At 47.4% G+C, this 23,827-nt stretch overlaps 1 long non-coding RNA gene and 1 pseudogene across 4 annotated transcripts in view; both read right to left on the minus strand.

Moving 5' to 3' along the window:
* Positions 1–23,827, minus strand: part of LOC110740941 — a 144,980-nt gene that overhangs the window by 84,978 nt on the left and 36,175 nt on the right. For all 4 annotated transcript variants that reach the window (XR_002516270.2, XR_002516268.2, XR_004176638.1 and 1 more), the window contains one exon: positions 14,766–14,887. This is a non-coding gene — a long non-coding RNA (uncharacterized LOC110740941). The remainder of the gene's footprint in view (positions 1–14,765; positions 14,888–23,827) is intronic.
* Positions 20,313–22,355, minus strand: LOC101015516 (annotated as a pseudogene).

Below are 23,827 nucleotides of genomic sequence, written 5' to 3' on the forward strand. Positions count from 1 at the left end.
TGTAGACAAGATTCCCAAGATCAAAGTAAGACAGTGAACTTGCGGGAAGGGGTGTGAAGGCAGGAGCTTGCCAGAGCCTCACCATGCCTGTCAGCTCAGCATCTAGGAGGCATAAGTAGCACTGGGCAGGGGCTCTGGAATAATCTGAATGACAGATTCTTGATCCAGGACTAGAAAAAAAGAAGAGAGAGAGAGAGTGAAGGAAAGAGATGGGCTACCACCCAGGGAGAGGCAACATGCAAATGTTTCCACTCTTGCAGGTGATCTTACTACTCAGCCAGATGGGTTGTTCATCTTCCCATTTGCATTAATATGATTAATATGCCCTCCAGAGGTCATTTCATCCTTCCCTCTGCCTCCAGACAGGATGACTAAGAAACCTCAGGGATACCGGAGGACCTACTTGCTTTTAAGGTCTCTAGGGAAGGGGAGTTTCACAGCCCCTTCCTCCTCTGTCCCCGCACATCTTAGGCAGTTTCCAGTTATGCCCCAGAAATGGCATGGAAGCCACAAAACTTCCTAGTGATGTAAAAATCCTACATCAGCCTCTGTCTCCCCTTCTTCTCCTGCCACTTTCTGTTCATCTTAGTTGCACCTCAGAGCTCCCACCTACAGAAGACCCACTTAGGAGGAACCAATTCACAGAGGGCATTTCGCAAATTTTTTTTTGTAATTGCTGGATTTTTAAAAATCTTTTTATGCTAGGATAGAAAAAAAACCAGCTGAATCCAGACCAATAACCTGTCTTCCTAAAAAAATTACATTATTGGACTAAAATCAACCAAATATTTTATTTTTAATTTCCCAAACCAAACAACATGTGCAGATCTAGGCTCTAAGTTTCGTCCCCTTCTCCCAACCAACTCATCCCTGACGCAGAACAAGAGTAAAACCAAACAAACAGGAGAGGAAGGGCGGGCAGAGCAAAGCTCATTCCTTCTGGGACAGCTGCCTGATTTCCATCAGGCCAAGCCTGAGACTTTTGTGGCCCAGCCACAAGGTCGATTATGATTTGGAGGCTGACAGCGCCTCACAGGCATCTACAGAAGCTAGAACCTTCTGATGGCTGCCCACACACAGAGAAAAGCAGGGCTTGTTTCAAATAAAAATCATATCATGAAATTAAGGCATCAATCAGCAAACATCAGGGCTATGCATAAACAACCTTAGAAATAATTTCTTCAAAAGATTTGGCTTTGAAAATTAGCAAATAGGTCCTGGAGAGATAGAGCAACTTGACCAGCAGGGCTAGGAGGCAGGACCTACCTTGTCAGGACTAGGATCCAAGGGGTCCCAATCCCAGCCCTAAGCTGTCTTCATGACCCCACTTGCCTCCCTAACCCCAACTGAAACCCCAGCAGCCAAGGCGAAATTTCTGGGTCTCACTGCACTTGCATTTGAAGCATCAAAACTAAGCCGAACCCAAACCGTCTCCTCCCCCACCCACCTTCTTTCACTCAACAATAGCTAAGTGAACTCAGCTGAAAGTTTCCAAAGAATTTCACTTTGAGGCCAAGCCCAGAGATGGAAACTTTTAGCCTGGGAAGGGAATTTAGCAGGACGCAGGGGAAGGGAATTTAGCAGGACGCAGAGCAAGTGAAAACAGAAGGGTGGAATTAGGCAAGAGAAGGGCATCACAGCTTCTGCACAGCTGTCTCGCGGAGGCCCAACACCCTGCCTGGTCCAACCTGCAATTTCCCCCCAAGAGCTGCTGCAGTACCTGGCATGTACACAGCCCTGGCAGGAGGGCACTGGTCTTCTACCCCTAGGGTCTCGGTAATGGGGTCTCTGTCCTTTTCGCTCTGTGACTAGACACTCATCACTTCTTTCAGAGATATCACTGATGGCTCTGAGCTGGGCTTTCCCAGGGGTCTGACTATGCCTGGCCTGCTATGGGCGCCACTGGGGGCTGCAGGAAGAGGTACCAAGGCACCTACGGGGTCCCTTGCTAGCCCCAGAGGAGGCCCTCAAATGACTCAGTCTTTAAAGCAAGTGGGACAGATAGAGACTGGAGAGAAATCTCTTCTTTCTGGGACAGCCAGACCTCCCATTCGCATCTCCAAATGGACCTAGGCATTTCCCATAGAAAGAATGCTGCTCCAAAAAAGGCTGAGAGTCCAACGGCACCTGCTAGGCGGTTGTCAGAGTGAAATGAAATAATGGCTCAGGGCCTGGTGCTCAAAATGGACCATTGACCACTAGAACAAAAGCCCCTTGAAGCAGGGCACCAGCTGGCTCTCTATCCCCAGAGCCTGGCACTCTACCTGGCACACAGTGGTGCCTAATTAATCCTAGATGAATGTGCACTCATGCATTGAGAGAAAGTGAAGTGCTGGGGGACCCAGAGGGCCACACACCCATGACCAGCAGCCAGGCCCCAGCTCCAGGACGGTGTAGGAGATAAGGTATCTCTGTAATGTGGAGGCTGCTTCCTGTCAAGGCTGTGACCCTATGAACTTGAGGATCCCCCAAGGAGGATGCCCAGGAAAGAGCTTCCCTCAAGGGTTGAAAGCAATAAGGGGGGCCAATTAGGAGTTCACTGGCAATCCCTGGGAGACTGATTCACCCTCATGCCCCCTACAGGGCATGAATACTTTACTATGAGTGCCCCTCTCGGAGTGTCTCAAGAGGCAAATTGGATTTTTTTTTTATTATTGATATATTTTTATTTACTTTTGCCTTTTATATTCTGGTAAATATATATAACATTAAATTTCCCATGATAGCCATTTTTAAGTGTACAATTCTGTGGCATTAAGGACATTGACACTGTTGTACAACCATCACCATCCTCCTTCTCCAGAAATGTTCTAATTATCTCAAAATGAAACTTTCTACCCATTAGATAACAGCCTCCCATCCTCCCCCTCCTCCTAGGCCCCAGCAGTCACTGTTCTATTTTCTGCGTCTGAATTTGACGACTCTGGATACCTCCTACATGTGGAATCATATAATATTTGTCCTTTTGTGTCTGGCTTACTTCATTCAGCATAATGTCTTCAGGGTCCATCCATGTTGGAGCAGATGTCAGAATTTCCTTCTTTTTTGAGGCTGGATAATATTCTATTTGCATGGAAATGCCGCATTTTGTTGAGTCATTCATCCATTGATTAACAGTTGGGCGGCTTCCACCTTTTGGCTCTGGTGAATTATGCTGCTATGAACATGGGTGAGCAAACAGAAACGCGATTTTTGGAAGGGAGGGAAGGGAGTTCTGGGTTAGGGGCCAAGCCAAGGAAAAGAGCACTGAGATCCCTCAACTTGGGGGAAGGTGATAAGGAGAAGCCACACTGACACCATCCTGTCTCTACCTGCCTTTGCACCTTACTGGGAATGGGCTGTAACCAAGGCTAAAACTAAAATGAGTACTATCGGGGAGAAGCACATGCATAGGAACAAAAGCAAACATGATATGAGACTTATTCCATGCCAGGCAATATCCTAACTGCCTTACACATATTAACTCTCTTAACCCTCCCAATGGCCTTCTGCACAAATACTGTCAATGGCCGTGTTTTACAGGAGAGGAAAACGGCACAAAGAGATGAAGTCGACTGCTCATGTCACCAGCCAGCAATAAGCAGAGCCAAGATTCGAACTCAGAACTTCAAGTCTATGTTTAAATCCAGCCCCGGAGGGTGGAGGAGGGGAAATGTTCTCATGCCCTGATCCATCACAACGTCTTCCATCAGCAGAGAGAATGAGGAATTAAAAGTAAAGATTCAGGAAGAATTGGTCTTCCTGAGAGATGTCAGGCCCACTGTGGCTGAAGTCTTGTGGAGTTTAAGAAGCTGTGGACCCAAAAGGGGCTGGAGGGGGTGACTGGTGCTGAGAGGAGAAAGGGTGTAATTCTGAAGCCAGGAGGAGTCCCAGATGGGGAGCCCTCTTGGCAGCCTAGGTTTCTGCGGGTCCACTTGCTTTGGGAACCACAAAGCCAAAATGTAAAGGAATCTATTTTCTAAGGAAAACACATACTTATACATTCTGAGTAATTTCCCGTGGAACAAGGAAAAAATAAACACAACACCCCAAATGGTTTTTCGCTTACAAATGGGTTCAAGTAAAGAGAAGTGGGAGAATAAAATATAGGGTCAGGGTAAAACTCTCTACTGATTCCAAACCTCAGAAACAGCCTGGAGGCTTGAGAGGGTGGGAGGGACAGGGAGGGCTGGGGACCAAGGTGCCCAGAGTCAGGGGCTTCCTGTCTCCTCTTCTAAGAGCTCCTTGCCCACCCTCAGAGGACCAGAGGAGGAGAAACTGTGGACGCACAGCCGTAAGTCCAGACCAGGCTCTACAGCCAAGGGATTGTGTAAATCAGCCACCAGCGGTGGTGCAGGTAGGTAAAGATGAGAGCAGTGGTCCCATTGTCATCAGCTGGGTAGTCAGGGAAGAGCAGGTGGATGAGGGGCCAGGGCCCAAAAAAGGACAATTAAGTAGAAAGCTGCAGACCACAGGCATCATTCAAAGGAACTCATCAAAGAGAAAATGATAAATGACAGTGTAATCGTGAACAAATCACGTCACTTTCCTGGGCCCCACTGAGTCTCCCCTATAAACAATGGGGTGTACACTATTTGATTTCTACCACTGATAATTCCAAATTAGATGAGGGGATAAGTAGGGGGACAGAGTTACAGAATGGGGGATGGGACTGGAGGATGAGTACTGGGGCCTGAGGATGGGCACTCGAGAGCCAAGAGAATTTGGAACAGCTAAGAGTCAATTTGCACTGCAAATCAGACCCAGGGAGAACATCCTGACTGGCAGGGGTCCCAGGTTATTGAAAGTTTGGCAGCACCAACATTCAGAGCAGCTGGCCTGGATTTGCTCTAGCAAAAGATTCACATCATGTGGGGACTGCCAGGTCTCCAGGGCCCCAAGGGCCCCACTCTGCCCAAGGCAGCCTGAAGAGGTTGAGATCCCCTGGCCAGCAGTGACCTACCTGTTCCAACTACACTGCACTTCACTGGTGAAAAGCCCTCTGGCCTCCAGGACCTCATTTGGCCCTCACAACAGCCTGGTAAAGAAGGATGAATCCTCATTCCCATTTTACAGATAAGGAAACTGAGGCTCAGAGAAGACCAGTCTTGGCAAGCCACACGCCTAGCAGAGCCAGGAATGAGCTCATGTCCTGCCTCATTCGAGGAGGAGGCACCACACGGGGCATGGAGGGGTGTCATTTTTCCCCAGTGTGTGCCTGGTTGCGGGGACAGAATGTCAAAGGCAGGAACCCCATCTTGTCCTCTGCACAGGCCCTAATTCTCTTCCCCCAGGCCCACGGAAAGGTGCTGGAGGCAAGGAGGCCCAAGGGGAAGAACACTAGACCCAGCAGACCTGTGTCCAAAGCTGCCTGCCCTTGGGCAAGTCAGTTTCCTCATTTGCAAAAGTAGTGGTTGCACTAGACTAGTAGTTTCCAATATTTCAGCATCAGATCTTTGCTTTTCCCCAGTGAATCTCACTAGACCCCTTGCTAAAAGGCCACTCCAGATGAATCAGAGTAGAAACCTGGCAGGGCTAGATGCTCACCAAATTTCCATCCAGCCCCTGAGGCCCCTCCATAGGACTAAAGTCAATGCGGAACCCAACTTGCAAACCATCCGATTTCCCAGTCGCCTTCAGGGCCTTCATCCCTCTCCACAGAGCCACTTAAGGACACAACTTCTCAAAGCCCGATGTGGCCCTCCACTCTCTTCTCCTACATGCTCAGCCACCACTGAAATGCTGTCAACTTCCAAATCATAATTCCAAGTCACAACAAATGCCTACCCAACACCCACCCTTGGTTGTCTGTATTAGTTGTCTACTGCTGTATAACAATTTACAACCAAATTTAGCAGCAAACACTTAACATCTCACACAATTTCTGAGGATTGGTAATCTAGGAGCAGCTTAAGTTATTGCTCAAGTTCTCTCATGGGTGGCAGTCATGGGTTCTGTCTCAAGTTCTCTCATGGGTGGCAGTCAAGATGTTAGCTGGGGCTGTATCATCTGAAGGCTTGACTGAGGCTGGAGGATCTGCTTCCAAGATGGCTCACCCTACTCACATACTGGCAAGTTGGTGCTGGCTATTAGCAGGAGGTCTCAGGTCCTTGCAACATGGCCCTCTCACAACATGGCAGCTGATTTCCCCTACAGTAAGTGCTCCAAGGGAGAGCAACCAAGATAGAATTAACAGTGCCTCTTATTACCTGTCTTGAAAACCAGACGTGATCACTATCACCATAATTCTTTTATTAGAAGCAAGTTACTGAATATAGCCCACAATGAAGGGGAGAGGAATCAAGCTCCACCTCTTGAATGGAGAAGCATCAAAGAATATGTGGACTTATTTTAAAACCACTACACTGTCCAAGGGCAGACTTATAAACTCCTCCCCCAAACCCAGTCTCTTTCAGCTGGTGCCTATTAAACAGTACCCACTCAAGGTAGCCAGGAGCCTGGGCCATCTCTTCTCTCATGATCACATCCCTCGTGTCTAATCAAACACCAAGTCCTCTCGTTCTCATCTCCTAACATCCTAACCACAAGGTAGCAAAGATGATGGTTAAGAGTATGGGCTTCCTGGCCAGGTGCAGTGACTCACACCTGTAATCTCAGTACTTTGGGAGGTCAAGGCAGGAGGATTGCTTGAGACCAGGAGTTCAAGACCAGCCCGAGAAACATAATGAGACCCCATTTCTACTAAAAGAAATTTATAAATAAATTTTTAAAAGAGTATGGGCTCCCAGACTGAACCCTGGCTCAACCAATTACTAAACTTCCACTTGCCTGTTTCATCATCTTTAAATGAGGAGAATAGTATCTACCATATTGTGAGGATTAAATACTCCATGTAAAACCCACAGGACAATGCCTGGCACATAGTGAATACTAAATAAATACTTGCTGTCGTATTTCTCAAATTTGCATCTCTGTCCATCTGCACAGGTCTAAGCAATTGTAATCCTTCACCCAGATGATTTACACAGCCTCCTATTTGGTCTCCTTAAATCCACTCTGTTCTCAAATATATTCTCCACAGAGCATCCAAAGGGAGCTTTGCAAAGTGCATATTCAATCATGTTAAACATCCACCCTCCACCACCATTGCTTAAAAACCCTCAAAGGTTTCCCAATGCTTCTTAGGATGAAGACGAAGCCTTCCTCTCACTCTGCACAATCTGGGCCCTTGCCCAAGTATCCAGTCACCTCCTGATAAGTCTCCCTGCTCTTCAGATTTTCATCAAACCCACCATGCTTCTATCTGCCACAGGGCCTTAGCCCATGCTCCCCCAGAGGAAAACTCATGTCTTCCCTCACACCACCTTACTTCACCTAGAAAAAGTCTAATCACCTTTCCTATCTCAACACAGGTGTTATTGTCCAAAGAAACCCTCCCTGACTTCAAAATCTCCTTAGAACACACATCCCAGTCTGTGATTTTTTGATTAACCCCCTCTCTCCCACTGTACACGAAGCTCCACGTGAGCAGAGACCACACCTGCCATTGCTCACCATTCTTTGCTCAGCTCCTAGCCCATGTGTGGCACAAGGTCAGTTTCCAGGAAGTGTTTGTGGAATGAATAATTAAATGCTCTCGCTCTCTCAGATATTGCAGGGAGAGTTCCAAGTGTCAGGGACTGGCCAACAGAAAAGGACCCACCCTCCAAGCTGGCCTCCTCCCACCTCACCCACCCTGGAGATGCTGAATCATCAAGTCACTCCTAGCTGGACCATGTCTCGCATAAACAAATATCAGACCCCTCCGGAAGTGCCATGAAGTGGGGCTTCCTGCCTCACTCTGGGGCTGCCAGAGCTCTCCACACCACTGAGAAAGTGATTGATGGCTTTATCCATGGCTTCCTCGGATGCTGGGGAAAGGCTCAGATTTGCCTGGCTTCTGGAGGCTGCAGTTCCTGAGTACAAACCCCTGGCCTCCCCAGCTGCCCTCCCTGAAATCGGGGTCAGGAAACACATTCCTTCTCCATTAATTTATTTATTCACTGACTTCAGCCACCTTTCAGGGACTCTTTTTCTCCAAATATCTACCTGGGCCCCTGGGCAGCAGTGTGGGGTGGCAGAGAGCACATCCCATCTAAGTCTTGACCAGCTGTGCCATCAACATGCTTGTGGCTTTGGAAATTCACTTTCTTTTCCTAGTATACCATGACACCTGCCTGCTTCCTCCTGCAAGTGTTCAATACTCCGTGTCTGCAATTATCTCCAAGTCACCTCTTTGTTTCATCTCTATCCCCAGCCACTCCCTGATGCTGGTGGCACTCTCTGTCACACAGAAAGGACTATTCATCCCTGGAAAGATTGTGCACTGGTTCTGCGCTGAGCACAGAAATCCAAGTCTGTCCCACAGAGAAAAGAGAGCCTGCTTCTCACATCACACAAAGGCCTCTGTTTTGCCCGTGACCTCCACAGTCACCCTCCTCGGCCTTTCTTGTCCACTCAGCTAACTTCTTTATTTTGTGTCTGTCCATGCCATGCCTGCTGCTGATGTGCCCAGTGTGAGAATCCTGTCTGCTTCCCAATGTCTGAGGCTCTCCTGTTCCAACCATAGAGTCACAGGACTCCCAGACCCCCATCTGCAGCTCACCAGGTCACAAATCCCAGCGTGAATCCTTACAGGAAGCCAAAGAAAGGAGTTTCATCCCCCACCTTGGGACGCAGCTCCCTTTGGCCTTGCAGCCCTGAGGCCCCGAGGCCTATGTGCATGGTCACTGGCCTCCTCCTGCCTTGGGCCCATCCTGAGGTCCTGTCTTGGTTACCCGCTTTGAGAACCAACTCCAAATGCCCAGCCCCCTTGTCTTGCTGTTGTTCCTGATTTGCTCGGAGGCCCTGCTGCTGGGGTACAGACATCCCTGGGCCCCCTAAACTCCTGAAGATCACCTTCTCCAGAGCCCCAGAAGGTAGGCTAAGCCCACCTGGTGTGACACCTGACTCCATACCCTGTTCCTCTATCCACTCACCTTAGCCATGGACCTCCTATCCCTTGTCTTCTGGTCTGGATCACCCCCAGCACAGTCTACCTTGCCTGCCTCTCCCCCAGTTAAAAGTCTCCCTCAGTTTGCTCCCTGCAGTGGGATGACCCTAAATCTTCCCCAAACTACTCCTTGTCAAGCATTTCTAGGGCCCCAGAGTAGATCTGAAAGAGACTTTTAGCTCTTACCCTAAGACACAATGTTCCTTTTCTTATATCCCTGTGTTCAAATTATGTATCATCCAACAAACTGTTTTTTAAAAATCTGATCCGTGCTGGCTTCTATTTTATGCACTGGGGTCGAAGCAATGAAAAAAACAGAGAGGAACCTCTGCCCTCAGGCGTTTGCACTTCAGTGAAAGCCCACCAGACATGGAGTCAAACTCCAAAACCAGAACTTCCTCTGCCTGTCCTGAGGCCTCTCCACTTACCAAGTGGAGTCAACCTTTCTGGTATTGTCATCTTGAATCTCGAAGCATCGAGCTCCATTAGTGTCTCCCTCCAAGCTCCACTCCTGTTCCAGCTGTTGCTCCCCATGGTTTCCCCTTCAGGGGAGGAACAGTTGTGCCCCCTTTGGCGCCTCCAATATCTCCATTGCTTTTCCTTCCCCCTCCCTGTTGCCTCCTCCTCTTCCTGGGTCAGATTTACTAGTCAGCCCTTTTACCCCTGAGGAACGTCCTCTGTCCCCTCTCCAGTAACCCACCCCTCTTTTGTTCTGTCTCATCAGCAAGGCGAGCCTGCACTGCTCTCCATGCAGATTTTCTCCTCCCCAGAGGCTGCCACTGGAGTCCACAATGACAGGGGAGCCGAACATTTCCCAGTCAGTCGCCAGCCCTCAGCAGAGCTTGGCCTGGGGCCCATGCAAGCATCTCAGGAGAGGAAAATCAACTTTCCTGGACCCAGCCCTGGCTTTCCAGTGAGATCCCACAGCCTCCGCAGGCTGCTGGCATCCACTCTGGAAAGGACATATGGGTGGTAAACAGACTGTGTGTGCCCTGCAGCCTCCACAGGGCAAAGGCCTGGCCCTTGCCATAGGAGCAGATCTGACGCATGCATAGTGGTTCTGGTGCATAACCACCCAGAACATGGTGCAGAGGAGCCTGGGCCTTCGGGACCTCTGAGTCACAGAGCAGCCAAAGAACTCCCAAGGGCTCTGAAGGTGGGACAGGGACGGGGAGCTGCAGTGCCATGGTACCACTGCCTCTTCCCTCCCATACAAGGAGCTCTTCTGTATGGCCTGGCGCCTCAGGTTCCTATGGCCCTGGCATAGACAATAAGAAATAGCCTGCCTCGCTTCTTTTGCCCCCAGTAAGCACTCAAAATGAGAGTCGTCCATTCTCCTAGGCCAAGCAACTAGGCAGATACCAGCTCACAGGTGAGTGGAGGCTCGTACCAGCCTGCCCTGCCTGCCAGCTTCACCAGAGTCTGGGCACTCTTAGGCCCCTCCATTATGCCGGGGGTCCTCCAGACCTAATTTTGGACTATCACTAGCACCCAGCCACCCTCTCCAGCGGGCTGAGACCCCATGTGAGTGAGGACAGGCTGTGATGACAAGGGAGTGGCACTCCCAGTCAGGCAGAGAGCACCCTGCAAGTGAGCACATTTGGTCAAGACAAGGAAAGGCTGCTACAGAAATCTAAGTGGATATCTGACACTGGGGCAGTGGAACTCCACCCCTTTGGAAGATGGACTGTAGGATGATTGAATCCTCCCTCACCAGGTGTCTTCTTCCCGGATTAGAAGAGTTTTAAAGTCAACAACAGAGGCTAGTTCTGGAGCAAACCAGCCCTAAGCTACAGTGACCCCAAAACAGAAGCTATGAAGGCAGGAGCTCATACCTGTAATCCCAGCAATTTGGGAGGTCGAGGTAGGAGGATCATTAGAGGCCAGGAGTTTGAGGCTGCAGTGAGCTATGATCATGCCATTGCACTCCAGCCTGGGCAACAGGACAAGACTCTGTCAAGAAGAAAGAAGAAATAAGGAAGAAGGAGGAGAAGGAGGAGGAAGAGGAGGAGGAGGAGGAGGAGGAAGACGAGGAGGAGGAGGAAGAGGAGGAGGAGGAGGAGGAAGAGGTGGAGGAGGAGGAAGAGGAGGAGGGGGAGGAGGAGAAAGAAGAAGAGGAGGAGGAGGAGGGGGAGGAACAGCAGCAGCAGCAGCAGCAAAGAAGAGAACAGCATCTTTAGAAAACCAGCTATTCCAGGAGAAGAAAAGCAGCAAAAAATGATGATAACCTCATTATCCTTGGAACCTAATAAGACTCTAACCAGATCATAGCTGCCAAAAGAGGGGGTTAATGGTATTCAGAACTTACAATTGAGGTGATGGCAGCTGGAATATTAGCAGGACCTTCCAAAGAAGGCAGAAGAGAAATTTAAGAGGCGGTGGTGAGCAGGCATCATCTTTCCTAGAGATCAACACCAAAAAGATTACGATACAGACCTAGGAGGGAGAGAGTCCAGCTTCCAGATTCCAGACAGGGGGCCGGGAGGGTACATAATTCTGAGAGCCCTATCAGTCCTTCCTTGAAAGAGAGAGAATTCACCTACAGAAACGCAAGGAAGGGAGGGTCTAGCCACCCCTCCCCCCAATACCACTCTCACAGTCTGCTGGCAACCCATCTTTGTGGGCGCAAGCCCCGGCATCCATGGCAGGGTCAATTTTGCAAGGTGCTTACACCCCATGCCTCCCGGTGCTTTTGACACTGCCTGGAGGGACACTGCCAAGGCTCCTGGGAGCACAACAGGAGGCCCTTGGGTGCAATCCTGGAGCCAAGTTCAGCTGTTCCCCCAGCTGGAGCCCAGCCTCCTGACTGTGCACCCCAGCTGGCTCTAGGGACTTGGGGAGGGAGCCTTCCACTTCTCTTTGGAATAAGGGGCCTGGATTAGCAGTATTTCCCAACTATGATTTGAGGAATTCTGACCCCACTACATGCTCCATGGCAAGAGGTTTCACTGGACAAATAATCCTGGGAAATGCTGCAACTCTGCCAACCCTCTCGGAGCTCTCTGTTCTCCTTAGCATAGTAGAGGCTTTGAGCAGCCTACAGTGAGGAGGAGAGGGAAAGCAGCTTCACTTTGGTGATGTTTTGTACTGGCCTCCACACATGAATTCTGTTCTATGTGCTTTATCTCAAACCCTCTAGGAAGGCACTATTGTAACCCCATTTCATAGAGCCATCCTCTGGGTGGTTCTGTGCTGCTCCTCTTGGCCCAGAGTGTCTCCAATGTCCCGTTCAAGCCTGGGACACTTGTCGTGAGCACGGCTTTAGAAATTCTGGACAGGAGGACCTCTAAGACTAATTAGACGCTTTCCTCACACTGAGACGAGTCCCATTAAATTAGTGGGGGGCAGGGGGAGGGGAAGAGACTGAGAGACAGACCGAGAGAGAAAGAGAGCAAGAGAGACACACATCAAGACAGACACACACAGCTGTAGAGAGAGACACAGAGAGAGATGTGGAAAGACACTGAGAGACACATACAGAGATACTGAGAGAGAGACTGAGACAGAGAGAGACACTGAGAGACAGAGACACAGACACAGAGACACTGAGAGACAGAGAGAACATGAGAGAGACACTGAGACAGAGACACTGAGAGACAGAGACACTGAGAGACAGAGACACTGAGAGACAGAGACACAGACACAGAGACACTGAGAGACAGAGAGAACATGAGGGAGACACTGAGAGACAGAGACACTGAGAGACAGAGACATAGACACAGAGACACTGAGAGACAGAGAGAACATGAGATACTGAGAGACAGAGACACTGAGAGACACACAGACACAGAGACACTGAGAGACAGAGAGAACATGAGAGAGACACTGAGAGACAGAGACACTGAGAGACAGAGACACTGAGACACAGAGACACTGAGAGACAGAGATAACATGAGAGAGACACTGAGAGACAGAGACACTGAGACACAGAGACAGACATACACACAGAGAGAAGGTAGTAGGGAGAGGGGAGTGCAGCCACGGTTGTGAGGAGAACCGGCCGAGACAAGCTTTGTGAGTGAGCTGGTGTTTTGGAGGGGAGATGAAGGCGGCTTGAGTGGGGGATCTCAAACCCACCTGGGCCAAGCCAGATCCCCCTTGGAATGTGTTTCCACTCACAGGCTGAGGAGGGCAGCGGCCGTGCCTGTGAGAGAGGAACTCCCACGGAGGAAACAGGCAGATCCTCATCATCCTCTGGCTCCTTATGGGCAGCTTGGCCTGGGTGAGGAGGACCCCCGAGTCCACCTGGGAAATCTCAGCCGCCTGCTAGAGAGGGCAGCTTCGGGGCTAGGGAAGTAGGAGAACTAGGGCCAGAATTGTAGAGGCAAGGGAGCGCGTGCTCAGTGACAGACTCAGGCTGAGTGTGAATGACCCATTCCCCTCCACCCCGCCCTTTCCTCCAAACCACTCACATGCCTGCCCCCCTCAGCCCTGAACACCCAGCCCCAGCCTGCACAGAAGACCTGCAGTCTGGGAGCAGGCAGGCTCAGAGCCCTGCAGGTGGCAGGTGGGGGGGTTGGTTCTGTCCATCTTTGGATCCCCACTCCCAGCCCTGTCCGGGACATTTGTCCTCAAAGGAGCTTTATTTGGTCTTCTCTCCATTTCTGTGCAAGCCTAGTGAGAAGCCACGGCCAGCAAGAGGAAGCAACGGCCATCTGCTTGGACCTCATTTGAGAAGGGCTGAAATGGGCTACCTGTCCCCAGACTTCCCTCCCACGCAGTATGTCAGAGTCTGGCCACTAGGAGAAGGTCTGAGAATGTTAAGGTTTGAAGAGACCCAAAAGCCTAGCCTTCCAGCAGAAGCCTCCGTCCCTACAGGCTGGGGCAAAGAGGGCGGACCCCAGGTGGCAGCACGCGGGTCACATTTGTCTCACACGATTTGGCAACTGGTAAGTCTAAGCACTGTGGCCCAAGGGTTGGGAGTTCCTACTCAGAAGTAAGACTGCCGGGATCTAAATCCCGGTTCTGCCACTTCCTATCTGAAAAACACATGCCTCCGTTTCGTTCTCTATAAAACACAGCCCCATCACCAGGCTGAAGGCAGACTCTTTGGGGCAGATCCTTCACCAGCCCATTTTGCAGATGAGAAAACTGGGGTGAATGAGCCGGCACTGGGACCCCAGGTGCTTCACTCCAAGCACAGAGATCTTGCCGCTTCAGCAGGCCAACTTCCCTCCCCAGGGAAGGCTGGGAAACAGTAACCGGAGAAGCGGGCAGGAGGGACTCAGAACCCTGCCCGGCCCCCAGGAGGGTCTCTGCCCGGGTGCCAGGCTCAAAGCTGGCCAGTCCTGCCATTCCTCTTGCCTCTGGTTTTTCTGAATTCTGCCTCTTCCCCTGGAAAGCCATTGCAGGCAGGGCTCTCCCAAGCCTCGTTTACAAAATTATAAGCTTCCTTTGTCCCCAGTCTCCTCTGGTTACAATAACACTCATCGGCTCTCCAGAGCTTTCAGGGGCATGGAAAATGTGACTTCACTCCTCAAGGATTTCTGATTTAACAAAATGGCATTGGGGAAAGAAAATGAAAAAGAATGTCTCTGTCCATCCCTGATAGAAAAGGCAATAGGGCTCCAGCCTCCCAGCCCAGAGTCAGGGCCAAGAGCTCCCAGAGGGCCCAGAAGGCACAGACAGAGGACCCTCAGTCCCTCTTGCACCCCACAGACTGGAAATCAGCCTCTCTGGGTGGTGTCTAAGGGGAACAGGGAGGGAAAGGGTCACTGAAGACAGGTGTCAAAAGCAGGAAATAAATACATTCTGTCTTGTCATTCCCCAGTTTGGCAACTTTATTATTCCTTACCTTCTTTATTCAGTCAGTCCATCAGTCACTTGTCCTAAGTGCTTAAAATGAGTGACTTTGGTGTCCAACCACCGGGGACAGTATTCTGGCTCTGCCATCTTTCCAAGCCTCAGTTTTCTCATCTGCAAAATAGAGACAATACAGTCTGGACCTTACAGGGCTGCTGTGAAAACTAATGAGATAACCTGTGCCAAGGACTTCACACCAGGCCAGCAGATCAGAAGCTCTCAAGACAGGGTAGCTCTTGGTGCTGTCATTCATCCCCGCAAACCTCTGTCAAGCAGAGCAAGGTGTCTGAGGCTGCACTGTTGGGAGTACCCATCTCATGGCACCTGCAGTCTAGATACCCAGCCCTGGAGACTCCTAGCTGGCCCATTACTTTAAGTCCTGAACACCAGGACTAGTCCAATAGGTAGACTCACAGGGTAAGGAGAAGGGCTTAGTGAGTGCTTGCTGCATACAAGACGCTGTGCAGGTGCTAGGGAAAATTCTGAAATAGCAACTATAAATCAGACTCCACGATTTCAGGTATATGAGAAATATAATTTTAAAAAAAATTCTTTAAATCAAGTTAAATCCATCTCTGAGCCCCCATCCCACCTGAGACAGGAAATTCGGTCCTGGTCATTAACAGAACCCACCCATCCTCTCTCTCACCAGCATCATTGGAAGGGGTGCATGCGTGGTCACTGGCCATTTGTCCCCAGTGGGGACAAATGAGATACCTGATGCGAGGCCACACAGTACCCAGGAGCCCAGGGGCTCTGCTGCTTCTGTGCCAACCAGTGCCAGAGAAAGCTGGTCACAGACACATCACAGTCAGCCCTCTGAGGTCCTGCCCACCCTGGGCATTGCCAGGGAAAAGGGTGCTGTGCTTCCTGGACTCTTCCCTCAAAGGCACTCACATCTCAAGTAACTCAGGCTCCCCGAAAGGAAGAAAAAAGAAAAGAAAGCAATCCTACTCCCTGGCCTGCAGCAGCAGACTCCCAAAGCAGGGCTCCCAAAGGAGCAGGCTGTTTACATGGGAGTTGGGGGCAGTGGAGACAAAAATATAGGGATAACAGAAAATGAATCGTTGTATCTCAGAGATGGCCCCTCTAAAGAGGTGACTTCCAGGGGCTCCTAACAAGACACTTGTACCTCCTCCACCTTCTACTCCTACCCCATCACCCACAGGCAGAGGAAGCAGCAAACCACGTGGTGACATTTCAGGTCTAACAAAAAGCCCTCCAGGAAGTAAATCAATCTCCCCAAAGCTTCCTGAACACCTACACTCTCCTTCCTCTAAGGCAGATGTCCTGGAGAGGTCTCTGTCAAAAGGGATCTGTTGACTTACCAGTCACCTTGCTGAGGCTAGGGCAACAGGGAAGATAAGTGTTACCTGGGAAACAATACTTATCCAATAAGGGAAATCGGTATTTATTTAGCATCTACTAGGTACCACCAGGTGATTTCACAAACATCCTACTTGCTCATCACAACCATGCAAAATGAGTACTTCTTTCCATTATTGATAAGGAAACAAAGGTCCTGGGAAAGGGGCCAAGGTCACAGAGCTGTATTATGACAAAGCTGAGAACACTCAACCAATATTTAATAATAATACTATCACTTAGGGTACTATTATCATTCCCATTTTATAGAAGAGACTCTGAGGCACAGCAATTAAATGATCTGTAAGGGCCAAGAAGGCTGCCCCTGAGGCCTGAGCTATTTACCCCCTCATTTTTCTGCCTCTGCATGAGAAGCAACTGGTTGGAAAGTCCCACCAGTTCCGGGAATTCATGTTCTGCCCAGATTCCTGCAAATGAGTAGGGAAGCACTACCAAGGATTCTGGTGGCTTTGCATAGGACTTAAAGATTCACATTATTTTGAAATAAAGTTTTGCAAAGAATACAAATGCAAATATTTAGAAAGTAATTACAGAGCATTGCTTTGGGCAGCAAAAGACAAAAACCCCTACGTGCCTCACTGCCTTCTCCTACTCACCCCCCGCATCAATTCAAAGGCCTGGAATCCCTGCCTCTGTTCAATAAGCAGAGATGGCTCTAAAGAGAGGACCCAACGTGCTCAGCAGTCGTGGATAAAGGAACACCAACAGCCAGAGACGGAAAGATCCCTTCGTCGAACAGATGAGAAAACTGAGGTCCGCGTGACGGAACAACTTGCCCAGGGTCAGGCACCTGCGTAGGCACCTGGACACATGTGCGTGTACACGCACGCAAGGCCACGCACGCTGGGGCTCTGGCCGGCACGGCCCTCACGTGTCCTCACGCACGTATTCCCCGCATCGGTTCCCCCAGCGAGCCCCTGCCCGGGCCTCCGGAGCTGCTCACACGCAGGTGAAGACTGCCCCCTGGTGGGCGGGAGCCCTCTGGAGGTTTGCAGGGCCAACGTCCTGCGCCTGTAATCCCTGAAAGGGGCTCCTCTGGAATCATCCCCAGGCCCTGGGGCCAGGATCGAGGCTGCTCTGGGAACTGGGCTTACATGGGTATGGGTTGGGACCTCTGGGGTCTTAGAACCAGGGAAATAATAAAGCAGGGGCTTGATGTTGCAAGTTTAGTCCCTGGAAGCTGATTGAAAATGGAGATGAGCAACAGGAAATTTTTGGGGGGTGCTTTCTAGAGCTCAACACCTCTTCCAAGGAAGGGACACAAGCAGGGCTGGGCAGAGAGAGAACGTGGGCTGCAGCACAGTCACCTGAAGGCCGGGAGCACGGAAGTTAGGATGGCCCTCTGGGACTAACAGGTTTAGCAAATAAAAATACAGGATGCCCAGTTAAATTTGAATTTCAGATACATGTGAAAGTTTTTTGTATAAATATGTTCCATGGAAGGAGAGGAGGGTGTCTGTGCAAAAGCAGTGGGAGTTGGGGGTTGCAGTGGTGATGCAGACTGCTTACATATAGAGAGATGGAACAAACAGGTAGAACAGTCACCCACCACACTCGTGGTTTCTGTGGATTAAACAAACTGTGGATTGAAAATATTGGGGGGAAAATGGTCGGTTACGACTGCACCAAACATGTACAGGCTTTTTTTTTCTTGTCATTATTTCCTAAACACTATAGTATGACGATTATTTATGTAGCATTTACATTGTATTATGTATTACAAGTAATCTACAGGTTACAGGAGGATATGTGTAAGTTACATGCAAATACTACACCGTTTTACATAAGGCATTTGAGCATCCATGGATTTTGGTATCTGAGGGAGTTCTGAAAAAAATCCCCCATGGATACTGGGGCACAATTATACTAGGGATAATAGGAGCCATGTTTCTCACTACTGGAAATGAGAGTAGGAAATACGGAAAAAAGAAAACAAGAATAAACCCAGTGGAATTTGAGATATTGGTGTGAGCTCAGTTTGCAATATATAGAGGTATAAAATACAGATATAAATGCATGAAGGACTATTATGGACTGCATGTTTGTATGTAGAACTACTGTGGACTGCATATTTGTATCCCTCTCCCAAATTCATACATTTAAACCCTAACCCCCAATGGGATAATATTAGGAAGTTGAACATTTGGAAGGCAGTTAGGTTTAGATGAGGTATGAGGGTAGAGAACCCCATGATTGGACTGTATCTTTTAAGAAGAGAGAGAGACTAGAGCTTGCTCTCTCCACCATGTGGGGATACAGTGAGAAGATAGTCATCTGCAAACCAGGAAGTGGACTTCACCAGACATGGATTCTGCACCCTGATCTTGGACTTCCCAGCCTCCAGAATTGTAAGAAATGCATTTCTGTTGTTTAAGCCACCTAGTCTATGGTATCTTGTTGTAGAAGCCCAGAGTAAGAAAATGGGACTCTAGATATAAAGTTGGAATGTGTGTGTGTATAGTTTGTTTGCTTGTATGTGTATCTATATCTACATATGTAGATATATGAGGATATATGTAGCGACACATATATTCTGTATCTCTACTGAGAAGGTGTGGGAATAGCAACACCCTAATAACAATGACTACATTCCTTGGTTTCTAAATACTATTCTGTGATAAAAGAAACCAGAGCTCCTTGCAGAAATAGCCACTTCTAAGACCAGAGCTGAAAAAGTACTGCCAATTACTAAGTGACAGTGACAGTTATTACAACATCCAACTATGATTGTTGATTACTCCCTTTAGTTGTTTCATTTTTTGTTTCATGTACCTTGAAGTGCTAGTATTAAATACATACACATTTAGAATTGATATCTCTTCTCAAGGAATTGACCCCTTTATCATCTGCATTAGTGACTTTGGCCTGCCTAACAAAATGCCACAGACCTAGTGGCTTACACAACAGAAGTTTACTTTGTTACTGTTCTGAAGGCTGGAAAGTCCATGATCAAGGTGGCAACAGGGTTGGTTCTGGTGAAGCCTGTCTTCTCTCCTTGGCTTATAGATGGCCACCTTGTTGTGTCTTCATATATTAGTCTGTTCTCACATTGCTAATAAAGACATACCTGAGACTGGGTAATTTATAAAGGAAAGAGATTTAATGGACTCACAGTTTCACATGGCTTGGAAGGCCTCACAATCACACAATCATGGTGGAAGATGAATGAGGAGCAGAGTCACATCTTACATGGCGGCAGACGAGAGAGCTTGTGCAGGGGATCTCCAATTTATAAAACCATCAGATCTCATAAGACTTATTCACTACCATGAGAACAATATGGCGGAAACCACCCCCATGATTCAATTATCTCCACCTGGCTCCACCTTTGACATGTTACAATTCAACGTGAGATTTGGGTGGGAACACAGCCAGACCATATCACTTCACATGGTATTTCTTCCATGTATGCAGAGAAAGATCTCTCGTGTCTCTTCCTCTTCTTATATGGATACCAGTCCTATTGGCCCCATCCTTATGGCCTCCTTTAACTTTAATTTTGTAAAGGCTCTATCTCCGAATACAGACACTTTGATGGTTAGGACTTCAACATATTAATTTTGAGAAAACACAATTCAGTTCAAAAAATAATCTGTACCATTATGACCCATGATCATCTTTATCTTCTCCTCTATTTTGTCAGATATTAATATAGCTATACCAGCTTTTTCATGTTTGATGCTTGCATAAATAGCTTTTTCCATTCTCTTACCTTTGTCAGTGTGTTAATACTTAACACGCATCTCTTCTAAACAGTGTTTTTCTGTGTCTTGCTTTTTAATTGTCTGACAAACTCTGCATTTCAATTTCAGTGCTTAGTCTTTTATTAATTATTGATGTGGTTTGCTTTAATTCTACCATCTTGCCGGGCGCGGTGGCTCAAGCCTGTAATCCCAGCACTTTGGGAGGCCGAGGCGGGTGGATCACGAGGTCAGGAGATCGAGACCATCCTGGCTAACATGGTGAAACCCCGTCTCTACTAAAAATACAAAAAACTAGCCGGGCGTGGTGGCGGGCGCCTGTAGTCCCAGCTACTCGGAGGCTGAGGCAGGAGAATGGCCTGAACCTGGGAGGCGGAGCTTGCAGTGAGCCGAGATCAAGCCACTGCACCCCAGCCTGGTGACACAGCGACCCCGCCCTCAAAAAAAATTCCCACCATCTTGCTACTTGTTTTATCTGTTCCCTCTATTCTTCATTCTTTTGTTTCTCCTTTCCTGTCTTAATTGAGTACTTTTTAGTATTATGTTTTCTCTGTTGGCTTTTTAATCATACCTCTTTGTGTTTTTTTTGTTTTTTGTCTGTTTGGTTTCTGCAGAGACGAGTGAACATTTATTTTTGTACCTTTCTTCCTATGTGTATTTCAAGACTTTTTCAAAACAAGGTCCCAGGAATCTCCAGATTCAGTTACGTCCCTGGGCTTGATTGACTGCTGCAGGAGTCTTAGTGAGCCTTGTACAAATGCTAGAGTTATTCATTTACCAACATTAAACCCTAGGATAGAAGATGCAACAAAAGCAGGTTTCCTTCGTCCATGGAATATGCTGATTTCAGATGAGGCAACAGCCAATGTAGAAAATGCTGTAATTTTTCCTTGGAACTGGACTGTGATGAGAGGTGCTTGCCATGAACATAGCTAGTCTTTTCTTTGACCCTTCCTTTCCAGTTTTTGAAGATAAAGCAGGAAATAATCTTCTCTGAAGATACTTGATAAAAATTCCCCCCAAAAAAACAAAAACACATGCTTCCACTTCACTGATAAAAATTTACTGCAGTTTGACACCTGGGTCTAGTTCAGCTGGCGGATGAGCTGATTGATGTGTTCACCCCATAGCCAGGTGTGCCCATCTCCTTGAGGAAGCCCACTCTATTTTTGGTAACATGACAGGCCACTGAGAGGTGGAAGGGGCACAAGAACCATGAGATCTCCTGGAAGTGCTTCCCTGGGAAGGCAATTTCATGAATGAGGTCTTCCAAGCAAATGACACCAAACTTCAAACTTCCCTAGGTGCTCCTCAATCAGTGTTGTCTGTCAGAGGGATGGTCTTATTCTTGACCTTGGCTTGTCCACGTTTGAAAATGAGTTCCCAGACAGACTTCAGATTTGGAAATCCCTAGGTCACATAAGGTTCCACTATATGCAGCATTTTTAGGTTCTGGGGGGTGACTTTTACAAGACACCACTAAAAATTTTCTTTAGGCAAAATCTTGCAATGGTTCTCTGCACCAGTAAACATGCCATCAATCCTTTCGATGTGTACAACAAAGGCCAAGGAATGTTTATCTGGTGATTCCAAGGCATGAAGTTTCACTTCTAGTCATCTGAGACACACCTTGTCACGTTTCTGCCTCCAGGAATCATGTAGAAATGATTCCAGTCACTTAAACCTGAGCCCTTTTCCTTTCCTCTGCCCCTTCTTTGCCAAAAGTGCCTGCTTTGCCTGGGTGGCTTCGAGGGCTTGATAAGCCTTCCTGTTTTCCAGGAGATTTTCTGGGACCAAAGGGATTTTTCTTTGCTCTTGCTCCACCATCTTTCTAGTGTTACAACTACCTGTACTTTTTATTTTAGTAATTGCTTTAGAGGTTACAATAGGCATTCTTACCAGACTTTATCTTGAAATAATATACCATACACATAATCTGAGATACTTAACATAGTATAACCTCATTTACCTGCAATCCATCTTTTGTGTTATTATTGCCATATACATATTTCTGCATGAATTATAAACTCCCCAATACAATGTTGTTATTTTTAAATGAAAATGTTAACTTTTGAATAATTCAAGAAAATAAAAATATAGGGTTATATTTATTCACGTTTCCCATATGCCATATTCTTCAATCCTTCCTGTAGATCCAGATTCTCTCTAGTAGCATCTCTCTTCAGCTTAAAGAATTTCCTTTAGCATTTAGTGTAGTACAAGTATGCTGTTGGAAAATTTTCTCTGCTTTTATGTTTAACTTAATATACCTTTATTTGTCTTCATTTCTGAAAGCTATCTTCACTGAATATTTAATCCAACATTGATACTATATTTCTTTCTGCAATTTAAAGATGTTATTCCATTGTCTTCTGGCTTTCAATTTTTATGATGAGAAGCCAGCTATAATTCTTATCATTGTTCTCCCGTATATAATGTGCATTTTTATTTGGTTACTTTTAAGAACTTTGTTTTCCAGTTTTTTTTTTATATATATACTTTCAGTTCTAGGGTACAAGTGCACAACATGCAGATTTGTAACATATGTATACTTGTGCCATGTTGGTGTGCTGCACCCATCAACTCGTCAGCACCCATCAACTCGTCATTTACATCAGGTATAATTCCCAGTGCAATCCCTCCCCACTCCCCACTCCCCACTCCCCATAATAGGCCCCGGTGTGTGATGTTCCCCTTCCCGAGTCCAAGTGATCTCATTGTTCAGTTCCCACCTATGAGTGAGAACATGCGGTGTTTGGTTTTCTGTTCTTGTGATAATTTGCTGAGAATGATGGTTTCCAGCTGCATCCATGTCCTTACAAAGGACACAAACTCATCCTTTTTTATGGCTGCATAGTGTTCCATGGTGTATATGTGCCACATTTTCTTAATCCAGTCTGTCACTGATGGACATCTGGGTTGATTCCAAGTCTTTGCTATTATGAATAGTGCCACAATGAACATATGTGTGCATGTGTCTTTATAGCAGCATGATTTATAATCCTTTATATACCCAGTAATGGGATGGCTGGGTCATATGGTACTTCTAGTTCTAGATCCTTGAGGAATCGCCATACTGTTTTCCGTAATGGTTGAACTAGTTTACAATCCCACCAACGGTGTAAAAGTGTTCCTATTTCTCCACATCCTCTCCAGCACCTGTTGTTTCCTGACTTTTTAATGATCGCCATTCTAACTGGTGTGAGATGGTATCTCATTGTGGTTTTGATTTGCATTTCTCTGATGGCCAGTGATGACTAGCATTTTTTCATGTGTCTGTTGGCTGTATGCATGTCTTCTTTTGAGAAATGTCTGTTCATATCCTTTGCCCACTTTTTGATGGGGTTGTTTGTTTTTTTCTTGAACATTTGTTTGAGTTCTTTGTAGATTCTGGATATTAGCCCTTTGTCAGATGAGTAGATTGCAAAGATTTTCTCCCATTCTGTAGGTTGTCTGTTCACTCTGATGGTAGTTTCTTTTGCTGTGCAGAAGCTCTTTAGTTTAATTAGATCCCATTTGTCAATTTTGGCTTTTGTTGTCATTGCTTTTGGTGTTTTAGACATGAAGTCCTTGCCCATGCCTACGTCCTGAATGGTATTACCTAGGTTTTCTTCTAGGGTTTTTATGGTTTTAGGTCTAACATTTAAGTCTCTAATCCATCTTGAATTAATTTTCATATATGGAGTAAGAAAAGGATCCAGTTTCAGCTTTCTACTTATGGCTAGCCAATTTTCCCAGCACCATTTATTAAATAGGGAATCCTTTCCCCATTTCTTGTTTTTGTCAGGTTTGTCAAAGATCAGATGGCTGTAGATGTGTGGTATTATTTCTAAGGACTCACTCTGTTCTGTTCCATTGGTCTATATCTCTGTTTTGGTACCAGTACCATGCTGTTTTGGTTACTGTAGCCTTGTAGCATAGTTTGAAGTCAGGTAGCCTGATGCCTCCACCTTTGTTCTTTTGACTT

This window comes from Papio anubis, chromosome 10 (genome assembly GCF_008728515.1).
Source record: "Papio anubis isolate 15944 chromosome 10, Panubis1.0, whole genome shotgun sequence".
In the NCBI taxonomy this organism is placed as follows: Eukaryota; Metazoa; Chordata; class Mammalia; order Primates; family Cercopithecidae; genus Papio; species Papio anubis.